The sequence below is a fragment of the Diceros bicornis genome, chromosome 22, assembly GCF_020826845.1.
Source record: "Diceros bicornis minor isolate mBicDic1 chromosome 22, mDicBic1.mat.cur, whole genome shotgun sequence".
Classification (NCBI taxonomy): domain Eukaryota; kingdom Metazoa; phylum Chordata; class Mammalia; order Perissodactyla; family Rhinocerotidae; genus Diceros; species Diceros bicornis.
This window is the reverse complement of record NC_080761.1, coordinates 2,101,193-2,124,565: the sequence shown is the minus strand read 5'-3', so window position 1 is coordinate 2,124,565 and position 23,373 is coordinate 2,101,193. Positions and strand designations below refer to the sequence as shown.

The following is a 23,373-nucleotide window of genomic DNA, read 5'->3' as shown; positions in this document are numbered from 1 at the left end:
AGCTGGAGTCACCTGGACCATCATTTCTAGTGGGAAGTCCATCTCCACCTGTTTCTAAGAAGCATGAGAAGAAGCCCAACCTACGGCCTTCCCTCCTAAGCTGGTGGTGGAGCAGTTGACCGTGATGGATGTGGTGAGCAGCTGGGCTCTCAGGGTGGGTGGGGTAGGCCTTCACTCTGCCATCATTGCCCCAGACCTCATCCCGTCTCCTATGATCTGGGCCCGAATCCTGGCTCCACCCCTTACCAACCATACGAACTGGGCAACTTTCTGAACCCCCAAACATTTGCTGTCCACCTGCAGACCGTAGAGGTGGACACTAACAGGACCTGCTGCACAGAGTGGTTGTGCCGGCTCCATGAGGTAGAAAAGACGGAAGGGTGAGCAGGGCCTGGCACATCAGTGGGGGAGGGGAACTCATTGTGTGCAGCCAGGTCCCTGATGGCCCAACCTTCTGCTCAGGAGGCTCAACAGCCTCAGGACTTATTAGACACCTGATGTGTACTTCACTATGAGGGAGACAGACAAGGCCCGTGGTTGTAGCTGCCACAGGGGAATGTGCATCAGAATGGGGAGTGGGACCAGAGGGGGGATCATGTTGTTGGAAGATGCCCCCTTGGGATGAGCCAAGCTGAGCCACCATCTGGAGCTTGGAGTTAGCCAGGACGGGATGGATGCAAATGCCCCTCTCCCTTCCCTGCCAGTATTGGGTCCTGGGTCATCTTCTGCTGGGTGCCTGCAGTGACAGAGAAGAAAAGCCAGGGACTCGAACAAGGCTCAGGCCACATCATGAGCTTCCTGAGCTCCAGCTCTAAATTGTGACCCCTGTGTGGGACTTTGTGGGCTGTGGACACAGAGCTAGGGTGTGGCAATGCTGGGTGACACTCCCCCTGTTCCCCAGGAGCCCTTCCAGAAGGTGGTGCCCTCTCAGTGTCTGGGCTCCACCTGGGGCAAGAGGAACAAGCCCGGCAATGAGCACCTGGCACACACCGTCCGGGCCAATATCGACCACTTCAGAAGGGTGGCCAACCTCGTCATCACCACCTGCCTCGGGGTCCCGAGCATGATGTCCCAGGACAGGGCGAGGGTGGTGTAGCGCTGGATCCAGGTCGCCCAGGTGTGCTGTGGCAGGCCCAGTGGAGCCCCTCTCTGGAGCCTTAGGAACTGCCTCCACCTTTATCAGCTCCCAGGATTGCAGTGTGTGGTCTAAGCCCCTGCAAGTCCCTAGGTCCTTCCTGCCAGGAGCACGCTGATCTTGACTCCAGGTCCCAGTGCGGGAATGGTCACTTCCTACGTGGCTCCCTCCTTGGGTTGAGCTAAAATCCTCCTCCTTGTGAGTGTTACACTTTGGGTCCTAAATGTGCCCTTCTGGGGCTCCCTGAACATCTGCCTAATCCAGGAGGGGAGATTTAAATAGAAGGGGACTGAAGCTAGAGCAGGCAGGGCTCCTGCGCCCCACCTCACAGCTCATTCTCTTCCCTTCCCCAGGAGTTCGAGATCCTGAAGAACTTCTCCTCGCCCCGCACTGTCATCTCTGCTCTGCAGAAAACATCCATATGCCACTTGAAGAACACATGGGGGAAGCTTCCTGGTGGGTAGTGCCCCTCTCCATAGGAGGACCAGGGTGGATGGGGGATATCCTGAATATCTGCCATTGGCCCCTCAGTCAGGTGGGAACTCCTGGGAGGCAGCAAATGATGGGGACAGGGCCTGGGCCTCAGCGGTGGGTCTCTAAGTCTCCCGGGGTCCTTAGTGCACCAGTTCTGCTTCAGGACTCGGTTTCCCTAAATGCCAGGTACTGGAGTGAGCCACATTGGAGATTTTCAAGTGTTTATAGCAACAGAACTCTATGCCCAGTTGAAACTCAAAGTGGTCAAAAGAGAGCTGCTCTGTATAGCAGGCGAATGGAGACCCCAGTGACCAACAGGAGAGCCCCCTCCCAGTCCCACGAGACCTTAGCGCTCAGAGGAGCTCAGTGAGAGCACTCCTCCAGGCAGTTTGAATCTCTCAGGTTGTCAAAGAAAAGGATATGCACTTAGACCCCTCACATTATCCCTAAATTTATCCTTCCCTCTTTCCCTTCCCCTCAGGGAGAGCTCTGAAAAATTTAAGGAGAGCTATAGCCAAGACGTGTCCTTGAACAGAGAACTGATGACCAAGGTAGAGTGGAGGCTGGGGGTCTGGAAAGAGAGGAGGGGCTGGGGGGGAGGGGGACTGAGCAAGCTGTGGTTTTGATAATTTCTCACTTGAACTTTCTCTGAAACGTTCCCGTCTATCTTGTCCAGATTAACAAGCAGAGGGATCTTTTCTGCCCATGGGCAGGTGGGGTGCCATTTTTGGGCAGGAGGCCTTGGTCATGGGACACAGTGGTGTTGGCTGGTCTGTTCCAGGGCGAGTTGCCGAGCTGGCGCCATCAGCAGGTCCCTGGCTTCCACTCACGTCCATCCTGCTGGATATAGCTTCTTCCAGGCTGTTGGGTGGTTGGGTGTGTTTATCCCTCAGCCTAAACCTGTCCTCAGGAAGCCAGGCCCCTGCTGCTCCTTCTATCTTCACCATGTCTCCAAGGGGAGGGCACACTGCCTGCCCCAGGGACGGGCACAGCAGGGGATTCCCCTGGCCCAGGTGGACAAACAGGCTACTCATCCTTGGATCTGAACAGCTGGACCAGAGACAGATGTGTGTGCATTGTGGGACTCCCCCCTGGACCCCTAGAGCAGTCACTCGAGTCAACCACAGGAGTCTCACCTGAGTGCCTGGTTGGCAATGATATAGGCCCCAGGTGGCTTATGAGTAGCGTCTAGGCAACCGGTGGATTCTTAGTGGATCCTGCTGAAAGGACATTAGGAGCTTCATGTAAATGGGGAAGCAAAGCATCCTGTCACCCCCTTCCCTGTTGATCAGAGGTGGGACCTTGTGGGTCCAGTTCCTGAGTGGATAAAGAAAGAGTTCAGTGCAGGCGAATATCCTGAGTGGTTCTTTGGGGAGGAGAAGGGTTTGGCATTGCCTCTGTCCGGCATGGGGGCCAGGAAAAGAATGTGGGAGCTTTCTGCCTGCTCCACCTGGAGGGGTGAGGGCCAGAACAATGATGACAGTCATGCGACAGTGAGTCCTCAGGAAAACCTGTGAGGTAGCTGGAGTTCTCACACTTTCTAGATGAGGAAACAGGCTCGGGGAGGCCAGGCCAAAAGCCCGAGCTCACACCCAAAGTGAGAGTTGGAGCTGAGCTTGTTCTGGAATCATAAGACCTTGCAGGGTGGAGTGGCATTAGTTCCAGTTCACTCGAGTCAGATGTTCAGGGTCAGAGGCCAGTGGTGCTCGAGAGAAATGGGGTGAGGGGAGTATGGTCTCGCTGACACTGTCCTCGACTCTGGCAGGAGGGGCCCTCCACGTTTGCCCCCCGGAGAGCAACCCCCAGAGAGTGCAGGAGAAGCAGCAGCAGCAGCAAGTGAGTATGCCTGTGGGGGATGGGCTCTGCCCTCCCAGCCGGAGGCCTCAAATCAAGAGAGGAGGTCCCTTCCTCCTGGTGCCACAGTGTCTGAATCCCCCAGTAGAAGTGACCAGGAGGGGTGCCTGGAAGAGCTGGTGTAGGATGGATTTGTTGTGGGGAGGGCCAGGGACCGCATACCCTGTGATTTGCCAGAAGCCGGCCCTGGGAGGTGAGGAGGAGGAGTGTGGTGTTCTTGGGGTGTGAAGGGAGGAAGAATTGAGGGGAGGCTGCTAAGGGTCCTAGGCTGCTCCCCGTGGGAACCCTGGGGTGGGCCAGGAGGCTGAGGGTGAGAACTTTTCAGGGGAGGGTCTGCAGGGGGCCGACTTGAGAGCAAGGGCTCATCCCACCCGCACCCCGATGTCACAGGGTGTTGTCCCCTATCTTGGCACTTTCCTCGGTGACCTGCAGATGCTGCACCTGGAGATGGGTGATTATCTCGAAGTGGATGAATCTGAGGACCAGGCAGGAAGGACCAGGATCCTGAGCCTGGGGATGCGTGAGCCCCCGAACTGAGCTCTGAGCTCTCAGCACTTGGTACATCTCTCATGAGAGCCTCACAGCCGCCCCTGGGAGCTGGGGCATCAGGCCCATCTTAGGGATGAGTGAACAGAGGCTCCGCCTGAGACATCCATTCTCGTTCCTCAGGCTGGGGAAGCTCAGAGCTGCCTGATGGCACAGCTGCGTGAGGTTTTATCTGAGCTGGACTCTGCCTGTCCCTCCCATGCTGCCCGTGGAGGGAGAGAGAAGTTGGGACCCCCAAGTCAGGCAGCACATAAGTGGCTGAGCAATCCCCTCTGCCTGAGGCCTCAACCTCCAAGTCTGTCATCAGAGAGAGTTGTGCTGCCAGGTCCCTCAGCCTCCCCCCATGTCCTACTACTCTGGAGCCCAGAGCCCATCCTAGGTCCAAGTCCTGTTTTCTCTGCATGCCCCGCCCCCTCTGGGGACCTGGCAGTAGTGCCACATGAGAAGGGCAGGGCATAGGGAGCTAGTCAGTCTAGGGGGCTCTGTCTGATGGACTCTGGCTGTCTGCCTTCCAGGGGAATGAGATCAACCTTGAGAAGAGGACTGAGGAGCAGCTGTGGCACTCCCTGCAGGGGAGGGGAAGGAGGTGGAAATCAGAGACCCTCTGGGGAGAACAGTTTCTGGCTCCACCCCTTGTATCTTACATTGAGTGGAAGATTTTGGTAGAAGTCGAGACCCATCCAGTTGGCGCGTGGGTTGAGGGGAGGATGGCATCAAGGATATCTTCCTGGAGGAGGGGCTGATTATTCACATTCTGAGAACTGGTAGAGCCTGGATGGAACTGGAGGGAAGGAGCGTTCCCAGGACTGGTCCTCTGCCCCAGTCCTCACCCCCCACAAGGCCCCTGCAGCATCCCCCACCCGGGCCCTGTCTGCATCCTCTCCTTCCCTCTGGTCCCAGGAATACCGAGTCATGAGGGAGATCCTGCTGCTCCAGGTCGCTGCAAAGAATTATAACAAGACCCCAAGGAGTGATTTGGGGCCTGGTTCCAGGACATGGAGCTGCTCAACGAGAATGAGTGAGGCCGGGCAGGAGTTGGGTGAGGGCAGGGGTGGATTCTCCCTGTTGGCCAGTCCAGAGAGCCTGTCTCAGTGGCCCCCTGGTCAGCCCCAGGCCTTATGGCATGGCGACCTCTGGGACACCCAGACCCCAGCTGCTGAGGTTTCTTTTGACCAAATTTTAGGAACTTTTAGTTTTCTAGTTGAATCTCTGGAATTGCATCAGCTCTAAGTGGGGAAACCAATGTAAAAAGATCAAAACATGCATGTGGAGAGGACAAGGCCCGAGGAAGATCATTTGAAAATGGACTAAAGGCAGGCAGGACTTTCCCTCCTGAGACCCCTCTAGGGGCTCCGTGTTCACCCCTGACCTAGATTTGAATCCTGCTGGGATCCTTGTCCAGGACTCTGAATTCCTTTTCCTGCTTGATTTGTATCCAGGAGGAACGATTTCTGATGCAGCTTTTAAGGCTACTGTTGGGCCTTGTTACATAAACATGACTGCTCCCTGTGAACTAGGATTTTCAGCACCCCTGCCTTCCTTATGCAATTCCCTTTAGGGCAGAAATTCCCTAGAAGGCCCCCAGTCTCCTCCCTGGCTTGGCCTGATGGATCCCGAGTGAGCTCTGCTTTGCCAGGATAAGGGACCATAATCCTGGCCAGTCAGTGACCCTACATTGTCCCTTGCTGTCCAAGGTGAATTCTGAGCTCGTGTCCTTCTGAGGTCCAAGGTCTTGGGCACTCCTCCAGTTTACACACTCAGTGTTGGTGTTCTGAACTCGTCCAAATGGGGAAATTGGGCCCAAGTCATTAAAGTGTGTCACCCCTGAGTGGTTGTGTTTTTTTCCCTAGTCTTGTGCTGTGGTTACATTACAACCAGCTGCTGGGGTGTGAACCCTGTTTGGAGCTTTGAAATATGAGGCATGACAGGGGTGTTGGGAGCTCCAGCAGGGAATGCCACGGAACTGATGATCCATGGTCGTGCATGAACACAGCCTTACCAATTAAAATACTGAAATGTTCCCCATCTGGTGGTGAATAGACACTGCTCTGATCTCACACCAAGAACCCGACCCATGACTAGCAGCTTTCAAAGGGTTACCAAGTGGCATTTTGAACCTCTTCCCTTGGGAACACCCTGTAAGACAAGGGATAGATGAATCGCTTGGCACTTGTGTGTTATCGCCTCCTTTCTGATGGCTGCAAGTGTCACCGAGACACACAGGCTGGACTCTGCCAGGGAAGCCTTCTCAGGACAGCCAGAAGCTGAGGATGAATTCTGGTTCCCGGCATCCCAGGCCCTTCCTGACATGGCACAGCCACCCAGGAATGTGATTTGGTAATGGAAAGACTGGGAAGGCCGTACTTTCCCTCCAAAGAGAAAGAGAAGTGCCAACAGTGAAAGCTTGATCCCTCAAATAGACAATGAAATCCCAACAAGCAGTGGGTTCTTGTCAGATTACTGATGCTGAAAAGGCCTCTTTTGATAATAGCACGATCCCCCAGCTGCCATGTCCATCTTCATGAATCAAATTTCCAACACATATGGATCTAAAAAACTGAGGGAAATCTGGTATTTCCTTAGATGCAACACTGAATTAGCATGCAACAAAGAACATAAAAATGGAGACCTAGAAGTAAATACCTAATTTGAGTACATAGGCATCAAAGTGCTTTTGAAACAATATTTTGGAATCTATTGGAATATTACACAAAAAGAATAATCCACTTTTAGTACGTTTTACTGTGACTGTGAGGGGAAAAACTGAATCATCCCGTGACGTTGGTAACTCGCTGCTGACTTGAAAGTAAAAATAAATGATGTACATAGTAAAAGAAAATGAGAGAACAGCATGAAAAAAGAAGATCTTTCTCTCCTCACCTGAAACTCAACCTCTCACCTCAGAAAGAAACCGCTGTCTATATTTTCTATGTCACACAGCAGAGTTTAATAAAAGAAACGTATTGGTATGTTTTAAAGTTTCAAGAGCTCAAAGCAAGGAAACATTAGGGACGCTGCCAAGAGACCTCACTGAGGTGCCTGCTCCATTTCATCTGCTGTCAGGAAGTCCTTCTTGGCCCGTCACTTTCTCTGCCTCGCTAGCAAGTCTGTCCGCCATCAGTGTTACCACCAGTCTCTCTCCTGTGCTCCTCACTGCCCTTTCCTCCTTCCTGATACCTTCCTCAGTCACCAGAAATTGTTGGCAGTGAAGCTGTGGAATGCCCAGATCAGCTCCTGGAATCATCTCTGTCAAATCTGAAGACCGGCAGGAGTGGGCATGGGACCTGGAGTGCAGACCACCTGCGAGCACACCTGGCAAGGATTCGCCTGTGTGACTAGGTGCAAGTTTTTGCAACGCTTTGGCAAGATTGAAAGGACTTACCAGTTGTCCTGCACTGCTGCAGGCCTGGAGTCCTTGCGGTCTCTCGGGCCAGTAGACCTTGTGGGGCTGGTCCAAGGTGTCCTCCCAGAGACCCGTCACTGCTAGGATGGGATGGGATTCTAGTAACCCATCCCTTGACTATGTCACTGGACATCCTAAAAGGGATGGAGGTGCTTAAACCAGGCTTTGGTTTGGACTGGTTCCCACAGTCACGCTGCTTCCTCTGTGAAGACATAACTATCATCCTTCTTTTCCTCTTACCCTACAAAAATAAATCATGAAATTGGGTCAAATGACAAAGGAAGCCTGCCATTTTAGGACAATTATCATGGCTGTTTTGTACTTCCACCCTCCCTCTATCCTCTTGGGATCTGACCTGTGTCCTGGGATGTCATCAGGCAGATTTGCATCAAGAACAGAAAGCTCCAGGTCAAAACTCAAGGCTACTCCAGATCATTTCTCTCCCTCCATCCTGTTAACACCCCCTCCTTGTTTGAGTGTGTTTCTATTCCTTTCTTGTCCTTCTCACTCTCAACTGTACAAGTCCTGGCACTCCCTCTCAGGACAGTCGGTCCCCAATCTTTTACTAAATCCCAAATCCCACCATTTCTGTGTTTTCTGACTACTCATTTGCTTCATCCATTGACCACTCGGTGTTCATAGAAGTCAAATCAATAGTGACATTGTCAACCAGCCCTTGTTAGCGACTTACTCCCACATCCCAGATGTTCACATAATCCAAATGGTTATGTTCAAAGTAAATAATTCAGAAAACATTCACTCACCACAAATTCCTGATATCTAATACTTTTATTCAAACACTCATACAGTGGATACCTGTCCCTCAAGATCAGAAGTAATGCCAGATCACCGATCCTCACCTTAATTTCCTCCTACCCCTATCAATCCTGGATTCCATGGACTATGAACTCAATAATTTCCTTGGAATAATAAAAAATTCCTTACCACTTAGTTATGTTGTAAACCTCCAAACCCAGAAGATCCCGATTATCTGCCATGCCGCAGCTACTGCTGGTCTTATAACAAGCTGAAGAAAAAGCAGGAAACATGATCTTTTGGTACCACTGTAATTACAAAACCATCTGCATCAACTGGGAAGCACTCATAATGCCTGAAAATTTTGTTCTCTTTTTTTTGTGTTGGGTCAATAACAAAAAGAAAACTCAATTAAAAAATGGACAAGGGACCAGAATAGACTTTTTCCAAAGAAGACATACAAGTGGCCAATAGGTGTATGAAAAGGTGTTTGGCATCACTAATCAGGGAATGCAAATCAAAACCACAATGAGCTATCACTTCACACCTGTTAAGATGGCGATTATCAAAAAAACTAAAGGTGGCAAATGTTGGTGAGGATGTGGAGAAAAGAAACCCTTGTGGGAATGTAAACTAGTACAGCCATTATGGAAAACAGTATGGAGCTTCCTCCAAAAATGAAAACTAACATATGATCCATCAATCCCACTTCTAGTATATACCCACAGGAATTGAAATCAGGGTCTCAGCGAGATACCTGCTCTCTAATGTTCATTGCAGCTAATTTACAATAGCCAAGACACTGAAGTAACCTAAATGTCACTGACGGATGAAAGGATAAAGAAATGGAATATTAGTCAACCTTGAAAAAAAGCAATTCCTGCCATTTTTGACAACATGGATGGACCTGGTAGACATTATGCTAAGTGAAATAAGGCAGACAGAGAAAGGCAAATACTTATATGTGGAATCTAAAATAGTTAAACGCATACAAGCAGAGATTAGAATGGTGGTTGCCAGGGGATGGGAGGATGGAGAATTTGGGATCTGACGGTCAAAGGATACAAAGTTTCAGTTATCAAGATAAATAAGTTCTGGAGGTGTAGGCTACGGCATAGTGCCTACAGGTAACAAGACTGTACTGCATACATCACATTTGCTAATACAGTAGATATTAAGAGTTCTTACCACAGAATAATAGTAATAAAGGAGGTGAGAGAAAACTTTGGGAATTGATGGATATGTTTGTGGCCTTGATGGTGGTGACAGTCTCAAGGGTGTATACTTATGTCCAAATTCATCAAGCTGTATATGAAAAAGTATGACATCATCGTTGATTCTTCTGCATCTTGAAATATGCCAAGTTCTCATCACATGAGAAAATTTTGTAACTATATATGGGGACAGATGTTAAATGGACTTATTGTGCTGATCATTTCAACATATATTCAAACATTGAATCATTAAGTTGTACCTCTGAAACTAATATAATGTTGTATGTCAACTTTACCTCAATTAAAAAAAAACAACAGACAAAATGATTTGAATATTGTAAATGAGTTCAGTGAATCCCTGAAACTGCCCCATTCCCATATGGGAGTTACAAGAAGCAGAGAGGATGAAGTAAGATGGAAGAAAGTTGTACAAAACACTATTCAAATTAAAATCATTTGAGTTGCTATCAGCTCCTTGTGGCAGAGTTCTGTGAGTCCTGATCTTCTTTCACATTTATCTTGGAAAAGTATACTTTCAGACACAACCCATGAAAGTTCATCATTTGCTCTAATACGAAAATCTCAACTTAATAAATAAAACCAAAAGCATCCCTTATGTATGAATAAAGTTAGTGAACTTTACAGAGAAAAGAGCATATTTGCACAATCTCAATAAAGGAAACAGAAGAACTGAATGATGATCGAGTCTCAGTCAAGCTTATCTTTGAAAGCCAGTGAAACCAGGATATCTTTTCAAGGATGTGTGTAGAGCTGTCAGCCTTGGAAGATAGAAATAGTGGCCTCCTCTGGAACAAAGGGCAGGTTTGCTTACTGCCCAGTATAATAGAAATAACACCCCTCCCTGGCGCAAAGGTCAGCAGACTTCCTGTCCATTATCAAAGATTTGAGTTCCTTAAGCTCTGAGCTCTTGCAACCCTCTGCATGTCAGCTGGCTCACTGTGTATCACCCTGTAGGAAGTGGGATTTAGTGAACCAGTGCAAATGCTGATACTCGGGCCACTGTTATTGCTGTGTCGTTAAGTCCTTTGTCTCTGACCCATGGGTCTAGTTTCTTTTGCCAGCATCTATAAGACCATGGTAGGCTGACTTATTAGCTTGCAGGTAAGGTAAAATATCATACCTTTCACGGTTCCTGACAAGCCCTTAATGTAACCAGTACTCTTAGGAACAGAGAGCTATCCAGAACAATATGTATGGATATTCTTCATCGAAGACTTCATGCAACCAAAACATTAATAAGTCTCTCTGATCTCTTTTATTTCTACCCCAAGTAGAAGGAGAGGCACCAAACTATTACAGACCTAGGGCTTGTGCAAGCCACCTGGAGACCTAGTGACCAGAAACTTCCCATGGGGAGCAAAGACAGATGGGCATATTTCCAAAATGGACCAATATGCCTCCTTATCATCCAAAAGACAGTACATTATCTTAATTTATGATGATTTCATTCATTAAAATCTTGTGATGGGCCAAAGATACATATCTAAGAGGAGTGAGACACATGGCAGTTGTAAGCAGATTAACACATTTGGTGAATATCAAACTCTGAACTAAACTTAGTGTTCTAATCAATTATAAGGTACAACAAATTTAATTAGGTCAATTAAATGATATTTAATGGTATGCCTGATTATTACTCTGCAATAATGAACAAGAAACTCATGTAAATAACTATAATTGGTCTTACTTTAAAATATGATAGTCAAGACTGTTTGAGATAAGCTGGAGAGAAGGAAGGGGGGAAATAGATAAAAGTTAACTGCCCTGAAACCACTCTCAAGACCCCTGGATCTACATGTAACCCAGGAGATCGAGGCAGATGGCTGTGTGCCTAGATCCTCCTGCACTGTGGTTCTCAGGGATGTCACGGGGGTGAAGCAGCTTCCTGAATCGTGTTTACACATCCATGTGTACAATACCCCTGACCATGGGGATGAAACACCATTCAATCATCCCTTACACCCCTCTAATTAACAATTAGATTTCAGAATCGTTGTATCATTACATGATAATTTATTCTTCAAACCTGTAGGATGTCGAGCTAAAAGAAAATCAAATTTCAATGGCTTCTTTTCTTTGAAGGACCAAGATGTTCTTTCACACTTGGAATCCGGATTAGAGGATAAATCCATCAAATCAATGGAAACAAGTTAAGAAATGGACAGAGGGATATTTCATTCATATATACACAGTTTGCACTGTGGCAAAAATAGAGTTATATTTTAAAAAATTAGAATTTTTTGAAATTTTAGAGATTTTAAAGACTTTGTTCTGCTTATACTCCCTTTGGTTTACCAAATCAAACTCACTCTTTAATGGGTATCTAGCATTGAGTGCTAATAACAGCAGCTTTTTTAAATTCTTATTTTTCCCAGGTCAAACACCAAGGGTAGAGGTCTTCAAGAGATCAAGTCTAATCTACATACGGGTGTGGCAGGCTTACGTATGGATGTTCAAGCCAGACATTGCCAGAAGAACTACATCTCTTCACCCATAGGTGAGTTTTTACTAGTAATCACAGAAACTTAAGGATATCAAAGGAAATTTTTTATTAAGAACCCAAGTTATAGATTCCTCTCTTAGGTTCATTACTTTGAATTTTTGACTCAAATCATATCTATCAATTGGACCATGTTCAATTCTATGATCTTTAGAAGATGCAGCCTACAGCTGAAGAGAAACAGATACAACACCAATATCTTATCCTCTCTAGCCAAACTGAGAGCCCCTGGAGTCAGCAGTTTTCAAGAAAAGAAGAAGTCATCCGTCTTTGGAAGAGAGACAGTAGAGGCTACTCAAACATTCAACTTTAAATTGTTAACATGACTTGTTAGAATGTGATGGAGCACACCTTCTAAGTTTCATGATTTTTCTCCACAATATTGAGATGGATGACCTTGAAGTCCAGTTTCCCCATAAATGTATTTATTCAATGATAAAATTAATTTCCCTATAATTACCATGAAAATCTTATGTCATAGTGTCTGACTAAAAGGAAACAATGCAAATTGAGCAGTTGAATAGCAGTGTAATTAATTCCACACAAGGATCTTACGGCAGCATTATGTATAATAGTGAAACTGGATGTAATCCCATTTCTATCAAAGAAGAAGTAAACAGATTATGGTATTCCTGTTCTTTGGAATACCTCTAAAACATCTAACATGGTAAGTTAGAATGATGTGCACTGATAAGGGGAGACGTCTTTGATATATGATTTGGGAAACAGCAAATAGCAAAACGATGTAGTTATGTAATTTATGTTAAAAAACTTTATGTGTATTTATAAATTCATAGGAAATTTCCAGAAGAATAAACCCCACCCTGTTAACAGTAGTGGCTTCTGAGTAGGGGAGTGAGCTTTCAGGGAAGGGGATGAAAGGGGTGGGTTTCACTTTATACAGATCTGTGTACTGTGACTTTTTTTACAATATGTATTTCTTTCATAATTAGAAAAATGAATGATGTGACCATTTGGTGCAGGACAACAGCATTATGTTCACCAGTCTCTGTACTGTATGTTACTGCACAGCACGGACTGTAGGAAAAAGCCCAGAGGAGCAATGAAGACAAAGAAGACACGACACCTGCAAAAAGTCAGTGAAGTATTTCTACACAACAAACCTTCCAGGTGAGTGACGGTCAGTATCTTCCACTGCTCCAGCTCTCGCAAGAAACCTAGTACCTTCCCAGGGTAAGCTGGAGGACCACGGCCCACTAGTCCACTCCCCGCCCAGGGCCTGTTTGTGCAGGGTGACTGCCATCAAGCAGACAGTGGACTCAGGATGGGGCCTGTGTCTTTGGGGAGGCTGGTAGAGAGGCACAAAGTCGAACACCAGCTAAGGGCACACACCTGAGAGGTGGAGTTCCAGGTGGAGACTCAAAATGTACCAAGACACTGCATGAAGGAAGCTACTCCACCTCCCTGAGCCTCAGTGTCCCCCCCTGTAAAATGGGAATCACAGGCCTACTTCACAGAGCTGTTGGGGAAGATACATAAAAGTGCCTGTGACAGTCAGTGTCCACATTATTAACAAAGTCGTCTCCAACTTCAGAATAATTGATGAAAAGAGTAATGTTGATGAGACCAAAGACGAGATACCCAGCTTCATAACAGCCCCAGCAGCATGAGAATGAGAGGAGCTCCGAGTAAGCAGGGTTCTTCACAGCTCCACTGGAGAGGATGAACATGGGCTACACCAGGATAAGTCGCTGTTGTACAGTGACTCGTGTAGTGAGGGTGGGTCCCTAAAGACACTGTGAAATACAGTTACACACAGTGGCTCCTAGGAAACAACTAAAAGCAATCAACGCAGCAGATAGGAATAGGAAGGCGGCGAGCAGAGGAGGGTCAGAGCCACAAAATCTGAAGGAAGACACTGAACCACAAGAGCCCAGCTCTGTCAACAGCTGCTGTGGTTGCACCAGGAGATCAAACGTCTGAGACAGCCATTGTGGGGACTGCTGGGAGCACAGTGGTCACTGCGGCCACACCCCAACAGCAGTGCATCGGAGCACACACACCCTGAGATTTTCCTCTCCATTAATCCTTGTTTTAAGATGATGAGGGCCGGCCCCGTGGCTTAGCAGTTAAGTGCTCGCGCTCCTCTGCTGGTGGCCCAGGTTCGGATCCTGGGCGCGCACCAACACACTGCTTCTCCAGCCATGCTGAGGCCGCGTCCCACATACAGCAACTAGAAGGATGTGCAGCTATGACATACAACTATCCACTGGGGCTTTGGGGGGAAAATAAATAAATAAATAAAATCTTTAAAAAAAAAAAAGGGCCAGCCCCGTGGCTTAGCGGTTGGGTGCGCGCACTCTGCTGCTGGCAGCCCGGGTTCGGATCCCGGGCACGCACCGCTTCTCCAGCCATGCTGAGGCCGCGTCCCACATACAGCAGCTAGAAGGATGTGCAGCTATGACAGACAACTATCTACTGGGGCTTTGGGGGGAAAAAAATAAATAAAATCTAAAAAAATAAAATAAAATAAGATGATGAATATCCTCATGTTACAATGTCTCTTTCCAACCCTTGTGGACGAGTGTAATCAGAACCCCCTGAAGAAGGCACAGGCCAGAATAGGATGGAACACTGGGGGCTGAGGGAGTGGCGCTGCACCTGACCACACAGACTATCACCCGGGCCTATTGAACACGAGAGAAGAACCCAAGGATGTAGTCTAATGAGAATTCCCCGTCTTGCCACATTCAGAGACACTACAGAGTTTCTCTTCCGTTCTTTACAAAAATGTCAAGGAATTCATGCGTCATTAATTCATAAAGAGGCAAATTCTTGACAAAGTGACAGAGTCCAGATTCCATGACCAGGTTTTTCAGTTGTTTTGATAATATCCCACATTCAGGAATCAGAAATGTAACCTATTGGGATGTGTAATATAAACAAGGACTTTTTTTCATGTAGATCAACGCCCAGATTTTTAGAGATGACATAAATCATGAAAGCTGCTAACCATTCCTCCACAGGTTTCAATAAGACTTTTAAGTTAATTTACCAATCTCAGGAAAAAAGAATTTGGCAATTCAAGCTTTTTATTTCTGCATTCAAGCGTACAGTACAGGCAAGAGAATGAGCAGAAAAAAATTAACAAGAAGGTCTTGTGCCTGCCCGGTGGCTTAGCGGTTAAGTGTGCACGCTCTGCTATTGGTGGCCCGGGTTCGGATCCGGGCACACACCGATGCACCGCTTGTCTGGCCATGCTGAGGCCACGTCCCACATACAGCAACTAGAAGGATGTACAACTATGACATACAACTATCTACTGGGGCTTTGGGGAAAAAAAAGGAGGAGGATTGGCAATAGATGTTAGCTCAGAGCCGGTCTTCCTCAGCAAAAAGAGGAAGATTAGCATGGATGTTAACTCAGGGCTGATCTTCCTCAAAAAACAAAAGAAAAAAACAAGGTCTTGGTTGCATTTCATCTTTTGCAAATAAGCAGGATATTTTATGCTCTGTTCCTTTCACTACTCTAAACAATTTTTAAAGAATATGGTACATCTGACTATCCCTGGGTGTGTTTATCCTGGAACCTTGCCAGAATCCAAAGCAGAGATGTTAAAGCTGATGGATTTCAAATGCTGCCCAAGTGCTGTCTACCTTGAACATCCCTCTCCCAAAGCTGGACCACCAGTCTCTTCCTGAGGAATCAGAGTCGTCACCCGTGTCCCTGAGAGACTGGCCACTCAGGCCTGAGCTGAGATTAGGCTATCAATCTAAATGGCAAAATGCTTAAGCTATTTTCATCTTAAGGATGCTGTTTCAGAGGCCCCTGCACTGGAAAGTGTTGGTGAAAATGTTCTATTAGATACTTGCCTGGGAATTGGGTTGTTCTCCGATGCTCTTGGCGGATCCTGGGGAAACCAATGATTAACCTCATGGATGCCTCAACTTCCAAATCTGCGAAAAAGTCAAGCAACAGCCACTGTTACCACCCTGCAAAGCTCTTAAGTTGTGCTTGCAAGAGGGGCCACAAGGGCGAATTTCTCCCAAAAGCTGATGAAATGATGGCACTTTGGCTGCAGAAGGCAGAGGGCAGCAGGCAGAGGAAAGTTTCTGGGATGTCAAACTAGTTCCCATAGGCACTTTAGAGAAGCACCTGGCCCTGGACTAGGTAGGAGGCTGTGGAAAGACCCACAGACATGCAGGTGGGAGGAGGAATCAAGCAACGGAGGGAGGCGGTGTGGAATAGACGTGAGTCCGGCTTCAATTTTGGACAAAAGCAGTTGCACGATGCAGGCCCGCGGCTGCCCATGCAGCCACCACACCCTCCTAACTCCTTGGTCCTTCTCGTCCCATCACATCCCTCTGAGACTCAGTCCACGTGGAGCAGGTGCAGGACCACAGTGCAGAGCACACCTCCTTGCTCCTCCCCTCAGGACTAGGCACTGCCCCGTGCCCAGAGCATCCCGGGAGTTGTAGTCCTGTAGTCCTGCAAGCTCCCAGCCGGGAGCGGTTGAGAAACAAAAGCTCCCAGCATGCACTGCTAGGGGCCCCAACTCCCTCCTTGTCCCTCCACCCCTGGGCCCCACTCCTCTCCTTGTCCACCCCACCCTCTATCATGCCTCTTCTCTCTACCATGCCCACCCTCCATGCCCTGCCCACCGCCTGGAGTCTGCGCAGCGTGGTTGGGCTGCATCCCTTGAGGCCGGTACTCAGGTAGGGGTGGGGCTCAGCAGCCTGGCTGTTGCTGAGGTTGCTTGCAGCCCTCCTTGAAGCTCCCTGGCCAGTATTTGAAATGTAAATTCAATATCTAAAATGGAAATACCGGGTGACTGGGATCCTGGAATTTGCCTTTTCAAGGCCACTTGTCCTACTATCCCCTCCATCCCTCCAGGCTGCCATGATCCTCCCTCTGGACCCTGTGGTCAGGGTCGCTGCAGAGATCCTCCCTTTGGACCCCGCCTGCCTGAAGGGCCCATACCTTGGTCAGGAGTCTTAGAAGGACTGCCGTGAGCCATGTCATAAAAAGGAGAAAACATCACATTGGACAGCCCCAATTCCTGCATATACAGACGGGAAACTTAGGTGCACTGGTAAGTGACTCCTAAGCCACTTCAGGGGACCACACGCACGCCCCTTCTCCAACGCTGCACACAGACTTGTTCACTGGACTTCCTTATCCCAGTGTGGACCTCGTGGCCTCATTAACACAGGCAACAGCACTGAAACTTCCCGTTGGTCCTTCCCACAATGTCAGGGAAGTTTTTGTAGGAAGGTAATATTCAATTTCTGCTCTACTATAGGGCTGGCTCCTTGGCAACCAGTTTTAATATCCCTTTTTAAATATAACCTCAGAATCACAAAATAGTTAAGCAAAATAATTTGTTGCTGTTGGGGGTTATGGTGATAACTCTCTGAAGTTATTTTTCCATTTAGCTACTCTGACTCCAAATACTACAGCACCACATGCTTCTCAGACTGGTGGATGCACAGCTCCACTTCTTTGCAGAGAGGATGCACAACAGCAGAATATCCGTGGCCCGACTTTCTGGAGCATCAGTATTACTACAAGATTTAGAAAAAGCAAAGTTAGGTCATTTGCAAGGTAAGGAATTAAAAACTGAAAACTAAGATGAGGTGGGAAAGTCATATACCATTAATAGTTGTCAGTAATCTGTGCCTGAAATGTCAGACTGTCTCTGAGACCCTATTTCCCATTGTTTTAAATAGAAAAAATTAGAAGGCATAGCAAATCTATCGAAAAATCCTACCAATTTCCTAAGTCACGATATGACACTTAGACATAAGTTATGAACATCATTGCTCCTTGTTTTCTTCCTCATTCAACCCAGTCCCACAGGTCTTGAGTGATTGCTGTGAACACTGCACTGTGCTAGATGTCAAGGCCTTGGTGAGCATCATTATGGGGGTGGACGTTGATGGAAAAAGATTGCATCATAAAAACTCAAAGCCATGCCACTTGCCAAATTGAGGCAATAATGGAAAGACCTAGGGCGCCAAGGAAGGGTGAGGGCATTAATAGATACTTGGGAGTATTAAAATCCATCTAATGGTGTCATGAGTGAATGTGTTCCACTTTAAAACAAAACTCAGCTGTTGTTCTCAGATATTGAGTTTATCTTTGTGCAAATATGCAGGATTTAAAGTGTTTATTGATGTATAACATGCATACAGAAATATATGCAGAGGTCATCCGTGTAAACCTCAAAAAATTATTACAAAGTCAACACACTTGTGTGACCAAGAACTAGCACCAGCTTCATTCAGGCCCTGACAATCCCTTTCTCCCTCCTTCCTCCCCAAAGGTAACCAATATCTTACCAGCAAACACTGTATATCGAGTTTGTCTTCTTATACAAGTGTTTTATTACAGGAAAATTTAAACAATATACAAAATAAACAAAATAGCATAGTAGGCCCATCACCCAACTTCAACAACTATTAATCATCTGCCATTTTTGTTTTATCCAGACTCCATCCCATTCTCACCTCAGTTTATTATTCTTTTAGTCCTTTTTGTGTGTGTGGGGAGGTAAGATGTACACACACTGAAAGGCACAAATCTCAATCGTACAGTTTTAGCAAATAAACATGCCCATATAACCTTCACCCCTTTAAGAATAATGTATTTCCTTCACCCCCAGAAAACTCCTTCCTGTTCCTTCCCAGGCAATTTTTTCCTTCCCCTGAGGCAACCACTGTTCTGTTTTTTTCACCATAGGTTCATCTTGGCAGAAATCAGCCCACATGTATTGTTTTCTGTCTAGCTTGCATCCCTCGGCATGAGGTAGATGAGATTCACCCAGCACGTGTGTGTCAGCGTTTGCTCCTCAGCATGGCTGAGGGCGTTCTGCTCTGTGGATGCCCCGAAGTGGGCTCGTCTTCCTCCTGGGGACGTGCAGATCATCTCCTGTGAACATTCTTGTACAAACCCTTTTTGTATGCTGTTTAATTCCTTTATTAGCATTTAAGTGACACACCTTTGCAGTTTTTAGTGGTTGATCCAGATAACAATATGCATCTTTAACATATCACAGCCTACCTAGACTCAATAGTGCACCAGTTTAACCAATGTAAAATATGGGAGCCTTGCTACAGAACAGTTCCATTTACCTCTGTCTGTCCTTTGTGCTATGTTGTCATAAATTTTACATCTACCCATGTTATAAATCCCACAATACAGTGTTATGATTTTTCTTTAAATAGTCATAGGTCTTTTAAAGAAATTAAGAGAAAAATGTTAAGTATTGGGAGGGAAATGCTTCGAGGATCTGCAAATGTACTGTTTCTTCTCTAAGTTTCACTCACAGTTTTTGCATTCATCAGTCAGTCTTGCCCACAGTAATTATTACTGTGGTGTTCTAGTGGCGATTTTCTATTTCATGCTATCCAGCCGCGTTTATTATTTGGAATTCTGTGAGGAAGATTCCCCTCTCCCTCTCCCTGCCTTCTTCCTGTCTTTCTCTCTTTCTTCTCCCCCCCTTTTTTTCTTTCTTCCTTTCTTATTTAATCTTCTTTATATCAGTATAGACTCATGGATATTTATTTTATTCTCTGGGTAATAATCCAATGCTACCATTATTTATTTTGTTGCTCCCAGTTTTCCAGCTTGAGCCGTTGAGAAGTCTTTAAGATTGATTCCTTTTGGTTTTTTTTTTAAAGATTTTATTTATTTATTTTTTCCCCACAAATCCCCAGTAGATAGTTGTATGTCATAGCTGCACATCTTTCTAGTTGCTGTATATGGGACATGGCCTCAGCATGGCCAGAGAAGTGGTGCGCGCCCGGGACCAAACCCAGGCTGCCAGCAGCGGAGCACGCTCACTTAACCGCTAAGCCACAGGGCCAGCCCAGATTGAGTCCTTTTGACACATCTCATCATTTTCTGTGGTTTTTTTTGAAAGCACTTTCCTACTTTCTGGCACTACAAGAAGCTCCAGGCTCATATTGTATTTCCCATCCCCAGATTTGAATTAGCCATTTCTCCAAGAAAACCTGGTTCTTTTTATTGAAGAATGATATTTAGAAACCAAAATGTGGGAGCTAGGTGTGACCATTGATACGAGGGTGTCACTGCTTCTAGACCCTCTCAGCAGAGCTTGGAAATGTATGTATGAATGTAAACTCAGGTATACACATCTACCTATCGATATATCAATCTATCAATCTATCTATCTATCTGGATAGATATATTAAAAGAGACATGTATTCATACTGATACTTCCAACTCCAATCCAGCACCACAGAGTTTATTCCAGCATTCTCCTTTTGTTTATTTGTAACTTCTTTCACCAACAGTGAGAAACTTAACTCCAGTTATCTACAATATATTTACTAATGTGTCAACTAGTTTCAGAATCGCTAATCCATACCCTTATGAAAAACAAATTTACCACCTAGAGTACAGTGTTTTTGTACAGTACTTTAGTTTTACAGTATCCCATCAAAACACTGTCTTCCAAAGTTACTTCGGTCAGGACCTTTCATCCCCACCCCTTCTGTGTGGTTATGTCACATGCTTGTAACACAGTGAGGTACATTTGTCACTGCATTCCATCTGAGTTCCCCAGCATCCTGATTGATTTTTAAAATTTGCAGAGTAAAATTCACTCTATGCGGTGTACAGTTGTATGGGTTTTGACAACTTTACGGTCATGTATCCACGTCCACGGTACCACACAGCGCTGTTTCTTTCACTCCCAAAATTCTCTCATACTGTCTCTTTGTAGTCAACCCCTTCCCCCACTCCATTCCTTGGCAACCACTGATCATTTTCCATCCCTTAATGCTGTCTTTTATAGAAAGTCATGTAAATGGAATCATATACTATATAGCCTTTTGAATCTGGCTTCCTTCACTTAGAGATATGCATCCAAGATTAATCCTTGTTGTTGTGTGAATCAAGAGTTTATCCTTTTTATTGCCAAGTAGTATTCTAATGTACTGATGCACCACAGTTTCTTTCTCCATTCACCTGATGAAGGACATTTAGTTTGTTGCCGGTTTTTCACAATTATGAATAAAATGGCTATGAAGATTCATGCAAAGAGTTTTGTTTAAACATTAGTTTTCAATTTGCTTCAGTAAATCTCTAGGAGTGGGATGTCTGAGTCATATAATAAGTGTATGTTTAACTTTATAAGAACCTGTTAAGTGTTTTCCGAATGCAACTATCATGTAGCATTCCCAGTTCTAGTTGCTCCTAGTCCTCACCAGCACTCTGTAGTTGCAAATTTATTTTTTATTTTAGCCACCTAATAGGTGTGTGGTATCTTATTGTGGCTTCTGCTTCCTTTTTGAAAGTGAGTTCTGCTAAATATAAAATCCTGTGTTGACTTTTGGGTTTTCTTTCTGCACTTCAGAGATGTCATTTTGTTGTTGATTTGTCTCTTTTGTTTTTGATAATATATCATCCATCATTCACATTATTTCTCCCTGTATGTAATGTCTTCCCCTGTACATATGTATTTCCCTGACTGCTTTCAAAATTTTCTTTTTATCTTTGGATTTTAGCAGCTTGACTATCATGTGCCCAGGTATGGTTTTATTTTGTATTTTATTTTGTGTGTTTCCTGACTTTCTTGGATCTAAAATTTTAGATTTTTCACCAAATTTTGGAAGTTTTATGCTATTACTCATTGATTTGCCTTTCTGCTTCATTTAATTTTTTGTCTCTCCCCTCTCTGATGGGGACTCACTCATCTCACAGGTCTTAAGGCTGTCTTCATTTTTCTCAAAACTTTTATGTTCTTTTCTTCAGACTGGATAATTTCTATTGCTCTATATTCATGTTTCTTCTACTGTTTCTAATCTACCAGTAAACTCAAAAATATTTTCTGTATTTCATCTTCCTATTTGGTTCTTTTTTGTAATTTCCATTTCTCTGCTGAATTTCTACATCTGTTCATTCATTATGAGAATATTTTTCTTTACCACCATGATCATCTTTATAAAAGCTGTTTTCTCATCCTTGTCTGCTAATTGCAACACCTTGGGAATAGTTTCTACTGCCCACTTTGGTCGTATATGGATTATATTTTCCTATTTCTTCAAATCTCATGATTTTTAAAATTATGTACTAGAAACCATGGATGATAGTTATAGAGACTCTGGATTCTATTGTATCCCTGTGAAGAGTGTTGTTATTTTTCTAGCAGAGAGTTAACTTGGCTGGACTGAAACTCCAATCCTATCTCCTTTACGATGGGCATAGCTGAAATCCTCATTCAGTTCTTTCATCTTCCAACTGCTGTTTTTACACTACGCCCTCTGGGGCCTACCCTGCAGGTGTGTTGTTCAAAGATCTGCCAATTTGCTGTGTGTGGGGGGGGCAGACTTTCATACATATTTTAAGATTTTCCTCTTTGTGGTTCCCTCCCTTCCAGAATTTCTCCCCTAACTTTCCGGCTACTCTGTCAGCCCCAAAATACATCCTCTAACATTACAAGTAATACTATAGTTTTTCCCGTCTGGGCCATGTACAGATTTTGGAATGCTTTGAGGCAAAAAACTCAAGCTTGCAAATATCTCCTGGTAAAATTCCCATGATTCAAGGGAAGACTCCCCTTCAGTTCTGCTTGCCTTTGGAAGAGATTTATGCATACATACATATACACATTTATTATATGTGTATTACATATAGATACATGATTCTATATAAATATATATAATATTTCATGCAGATTTTATCATTGTTATCTGTGAGAGTGTTAGTTCAACAAGCTACTCCACTAGTACTGGAAGCTAGACCTCGGTTTTGTTTCTTTTTTGCATTTTATATAAATGGAATTATAAAATATATAGCCTTTTGAATATAATTTCTTTTATTCAGCATTATGGTTGTGATATTCATCCATGCTATTGCATGTAGCTAGTGTTAGTTCATTTGTTGAAAATAATTAATGTTGTTAGATGGTCATAAAATATGCATAACATGAAATTGACCACTTTATCCATTTTTAAGTGTACAGTTCAGTGACATTCAGTACATTCACATAACTGTGTAGTGATAACCTCTAACCATCCACAGATCTATTTCCACCTTGCACTGAAACTCTGTGCCCATTAAGCAACAACTCCCTGTTGTCCCTCCCTCTTGACCCTGGGAACCACCATTCTCCTTTCTATTCCTATGAATTTGACTACTCTAAGTACCTTATATGAGTGGAACCATGCAGTATTTTTCCTTTTGTGTCTGGCTTTACTTCACTTAGCATAAAGTCCTCAAGGTTCATCCATGTCATAACATGTGTCAGAATTCCATCCTTTTTAAGGGTGAATGGTATTCCACTGTGTTTTACACAACAATTTTGTCAACTCATCCATTTATGGACACCTGGCCTGCTTCCAGCTTCTGCTTATTTTGAATAATGCTGTTAAGACCACGGGTGTACGTATATGTCTTTATGTATGCGTTCAGTTCTTTTGGGTTTATACCCATATATGGTGTTCTGAGATTCATTTTTTCACATGTGGGAGGGTTCCCCACA

At 45.3% G+C, this 23,373-nt stretch overlaps 1 long non-coding RNA gene across 3 annotated transcripts; it reads left to right on the top strand.

Moving 5' to 3' along the window:
• The first annotated feature begins 11,848 nt into the window (after positions 1-11,848).
• Positions 11,849-17,433, top strand: LOC131419889 (uncharacterized). 3 transcript variants are annotated; one of them, XR_009223360.1, is made up of 4 exons: positions 11,849-11,900; positions 12,857-13,034; positions 16,758-16,956; positions 17,373-17,433. It is a non-coding gene; the product is annotated as an uncharacterized LOC131419889 (long non-coding RNA). The 3 variants fall into 3 exon arrangements; XR_009223359.1 differs by having other exon boundaries at positions 17,300-17,429; XR_009223361.1 differs by lacking the exon at positions 16,758-16,956 and having other exon boundaries at positions 17,300-17,429.
• The last annotated feature ends 5,940 nt before the right edge of the window (positions 17,434-23,373 follow it).